Here is a 4,941-nt window from a genome sequence, read left to right on the forward strand (position 1 = left end):
TTAAAATAATATAATAATTTTTTTAAAAAATTATTAATAGATGAAGTAAATTGACAATTCTAACCCTATTAACTATAACCCAATTAAATGTTTGTGGGAGTCAATTTTACTTATAGATATAGATTATTAATAGATGAAACAAATTGACAATTCTGACCCTATCAACTATAACTCTATTAAATGTTAGTGGGAGTCAATTTTATTTATAGATATAGATACGTGTATAATACAATACATATACCTGATGGTGTGTATTTATATGGGCCTATTATTTAAATTGGATCATGGCCCATCCCACGCAATTATTTTTCAGCCCAGCCATAATTTCCCCCCCCCCCCCCCCCCCCCCCCCCCCCCCCCCCCCCCAAATCTGCTCTTCCACCGCCCCTTGAAGTTGTCTTTATCCTTTCATTTCTTTTGGTTTTCTCTTTCATTTTGTTCCGCTGCCTAGTTTAAGAGAGATAGAGGGTTATGAGATGCAGAAGCGGGAAGTCTCAATAAGAACAATAGCGCAGAAGAGAGAGCATATATTGAGCACGGGGCAGGACGAGCAAGAGTAGCAAGACGAGCAGAGCCACAGTTGATTGAGGGGGACACTTGCCCCTCCTAGAATTGAGCCCCATCTAAACTTTTATCCATAAATTGTATTTTTTTCAAGGTTTTACCACCGTAAATTGTAATTTTTTCTTTTAAGGTTTTGCCTCCGTCGAGAGGAAATCCTGGCTCTGTCCCTATAGGTGATTGCAGTTGAAAATGAATATCGGGAAGATAAACCAACGCAGCTGTGTAGTGAAATGAGAGATTTGGAAATTCGGTGGTTTAGGGACACCAATTTGGTATGTATTAGTCGAAATATACTTTGGTGTTGTTTGTATTATTCATTGGTGGTAGATTTGTAAATTCCTTTCATAATTGAATTTGCCCTGTAATTAGTGAGCTTAGAATGTTCTTTCCTATGTTGTTGGTGCTTATATAAGCGGAGGAGTTGGTTTTGCTTAATTTCAAATCTACAGAAATCTTGATTTAGGATTTAAGAATTATGGAGATGGCTGGAGCGAAGAATCTAGCTAAGAAGAATGGTTTCACAGGTTGAAATTTCTTATTTAGGTGGCAACTGGTAGCCGGGGATTTTCTTTTGCCTTGAATTATTAGTAATTCTTTAACTTGGTTACTTCTCTTGGAGTAATCAGTAGCTATAACTATATATCTATAATCTAGAGCTTCCTGGGTTATTGATTTGCTTCTTAAAGGATAATGTGGTATCGTTTATCATGCCTATATATTTATATATATGCATGTATTTGGTCCTTATGAGTATGATATAACTTTGTGATTTGTCATATTTATGATTAGGGGCTGAGGAGACCGAAACTATGCACCCGGAAGGCTCCACTAGTTGAATTATCATTTTGGGAGTTTTTGTGAGTATTTTTATTCCCTAAAGAATGAGGTTAAATCTTAGATTAATTATATTAATGTTTGTTTGAAGGAGATTAGTTGAAGGAAGAGGATATAAGGATTTTTAATGATTTATTTATTTATTTAAGACGAAAGGAAGTAAGTAAGTTGATTAATTGTGGTCTGATGTTATTGTTTTCTTAGTGCCATGCGACTGTTGATCAGGGCGGGATATAAAATGGACTTTTAGAGTTAGACCACTGCCAAGGAAAGACATAAAATGGGTTTCGAGACCACTGATCTGGAGGATAATAGGCAGTCCCTGCATAAGAGAATTAATATGAGGAGTTTATGGATGATGTATGCGGGTTCACGGTACCGTCAAAACTCTATCGGGAGGAATTGCAATTCTATGGCTAATATGTGTCACGTTAGAATGATTACTTTTGTTATTTGACATTGGATTAGTTGATAAGAGTGAAGTTCAAGTATGGTAAGTTGGTATTTGTTATTAGAAGTTTTGATGATAAATTATATTGCTTGTGAATGTTGAGATGGATAAGTAAGTAAATAAGCATTACGCTTCATTTGTTATGAAATTTAATACTCACTGAGATGCAGTTCACATTTATGTATATATTTTTTCAGATGAACAAGAGGAGTCTAGCCATACAGGAGAACCTTTTTTGACATCGGGGATCAGCATGAAGGATTTTCCAGCTGGACCTACTCGTAGTATAGGTAGTATGTTTATGTAGAATGTGGTAAATATCGCCCAGAAAACTTTTGTTTAGTCGGTGTTTGTGGGAATCACATTAGGTGTTTTTGAGAAAGATTTTTTTCTTGCGATATATATATGTTAGAGTTTGTTGGATTGGTTATATTCTTGGGAGTTTATGAATATATATATATATATATATATATATATATAAGTTTATGATTTGGGATGGATATCAAGATATTTTAGGGGATACTCTATCGGATTTTTGGATCGTGACATTTTTTGTATCAGATCATCAGTAATAAGATTCTGTAGACTTAAGTGTTTTTCTGATCCTCATTGCTTTTTGATATATTAAGAGGTCCCAGGGCAAGATATATCTTATGTTGGTATTGTTAAGTGCTCCACTAACTTGTGATTTGTTAAGAGGTCTCAGTCACTTTTACTTATTCTGAGATCTTCACTTATTTTTCACCAATTATATTTCAGCACTTTTGTATCAGTAATAGAACTCCGAAACCAAGCCAAATTCCTCTCAGGCAAACGCGACACTAGAAAAATCAGCAAGCTCCAAAATTTCACTTCGAACTTAGAGGAAAACTAATGACTGACAATTCCTGGATATAATTAGTTCGAGGTCCTTTATAGAAATATGAATAGTTAAGGGCCGTTTGGTTTCATGATCAGATTTTAGAATTATGATTTTGATTTTAACTCTACCCACTACACAACAAAAACACACGTTTCTCAAGTCAAATTTATAATACCATCTCATTTATTTTTTTCCACAATCAAAATCAAAATCAAAATCAAAGTTACTTTAATTCTGAAACCAAATACCCCTTAAAGTCTGATAAGGAATAGTTATATGAGCTGGTTAAAATGGTCATTTTAGCAAAGTCAGAGTTAGAATATGTTCGAGCTAAAGCCAAACGTCGGCTTTTCAGGTAAAGGCTTCTTTCGTGCAAGGTTCTTTAATCCGTGCGAGATTTTACTATAAATACAGGTATGCTTCTCATTTCGATAACTTTTCTCTCTATTAGTCCGTCGTTGCTGCCCTGCCTGACTTAAGCGTCAGAAGGTCGAATTATAGGTCTCCACCCCCAATTTTATAGATTTGGAGATCAAATGTATATGATATTGAGAACATCGACAGCAATTTTAGCTTCGTTACACTAAATATAGTTTGATATATCACGTTGATATGGTTTTATATAGTGCCCCCCGAGCAAATAACTTGGCTCCGTCCCAAGGTATTGTTGTCATTATTATTGTTGTCGTCGATGTCGTCGTTGTTTTTGTTAGAGGGTGATCTATGTGGCAAAATATACACGTCTTAAGTACATTGTTACTATATTATTTTCGGTCAGTTAGGCGCAAATTTGTACTAAGTTGCTAGAATATAGCCAGTGATACCCAGTGCACTGGCCGTCAACTATATATACTCATTTTGTTCAATACCTTTATGAATGAATTGACTTAGAAGAGGAAGGAAAAAATTTAAGATGGTGCGAAAAATAAAAACTAAGAGTTCTCGATAAAATTTGAAAAAGAAACAAAAATAATGTCAAAGAATGTGGAATGGTGACGTTAAGAGAGGATAGTAAAATAATGATAGGTCGACATGGGAAGAAAAGAGAGCAAAAAGTATAGTATTAAGGCTGCTTTTTCAATGCATATTTTTTTATTTTTTCATACCATATATAAAATTCCATTCAATCTAATCTAGACTGTTCATTTTTATAAGTTTTAAAATTTCAAAAATATCTCCAAAAAATCATGATTTGGTCCATTTATTATATAACATGTGATTTTTGTCCACAATGATACACATGAATACAGGCAAATGCAATCTAATGCTTCACCTCCCACACTTAACAGTGAAATACTCAAACAAACTTTAACTTAATTATCTCTACGTTGTATTCAATCGATACGCTTCCAACATAAATATGTGTGCATATGTTTTTTGCTCGATTGGTCAACAACTTACGGAGGTAGTTGTCTCATTCTCACGTCAACGTCCGGTTACTTTCCCTCAAGGTTCGGTTGCTTCCCTTGAGGTAGGGGCACAGACCTTCCCAACTGTAACTCTGTCATTGACACATCAGGCCTTTGGGGCTCATTGCCTAGCAAAGTAGGATCGCCATTCTCCCGTTCACAAGAAAATACCGGAGCTTTAACTGCTCCGCATGGAGAATGAAATTGCTGCTCCCAAATGTAACATGTTTCAGCAGGTAAATATATGTTTTCTCTGGCACAACAATACTTGACCTAACAGGAGATTCTCATTGTTATAAGCCGAGGGAGAAAAAAGCTCAATAAAGAGGTAGATAATGACCTAACTAATTTATTTGGAGGGGGCTGTGGAAGAAGCTCAGTATTGGAAATGCCAAATTTACGACATATGGCCACTTTAATAGTGGTGGCCTTACTGGGAAGGTTGAAAAGTCAATGAAAGATTTGGAGAAGAAAATTTCATGGTGCAGGGGATATGTTAACATGAAGCAGAAACTTAGGAAGTTTAATCTAGTTAGAGGAATTACTGAGATGATAAGGGGGTCAAAGGCTCAAATTGGAGACCAATCAGAAGCTTTTTGCTGAAACGAAGCGAAATCGAGGATGGTGAGATTGCTGAAGATTTGCTTGCAGAAGCGAACAGAGCGAGGGAGGAATTAAATGAGATGATGAGTTTGTAGGATGTTGGCGTTAAAAAAAAAAAAACAGAGAGAGAACAACAAAATAATCGCACATGGTTTCTCAAAGTAACATGAATATGACAATGAATAATTTAAGTCGGTTCTCATCCACCTTTGAAGAAA

At 35.4% G+C, this 4,941-nt stretch overlaps 1 long non-coding RNA gene across 1 annotated transcript; it reads left to right on the forward strand.

The window, feature by feature from the left end:
• The first annotated feature begins 399 nt into the window (after positions 1-399).
• Positions 400-2,452, forward strand: LOC116203198. The gene is made up of 3 exons (XR_004156227.1): positions 400-836; positions 1,354-1,421; positions 2,047-2,452. It is a non-coding gene; the product is annotated as an uncharacterized LOC116203198 (long non-coding RNA).
• Positions 2,453-4,941: the final 2,489 nt, after the last annotated feature.

The sequence above is a fragment of the Punica granatum genome, chromosome 4 (assembly GCF_007655135.1).
Source record: "Punica granatum isolate Tunisia-2019 chromosome 4, ASM765513v2, whole genome shotgun sequence".
In the NCBI taxonomy this organism is placed as follows: domain Eukaryota; kingdom Viridiplantae; phylum Streptophyta; class Magnoliopsida; order Myrtales; family Lythraceae; genus Punica; species Punica granatum.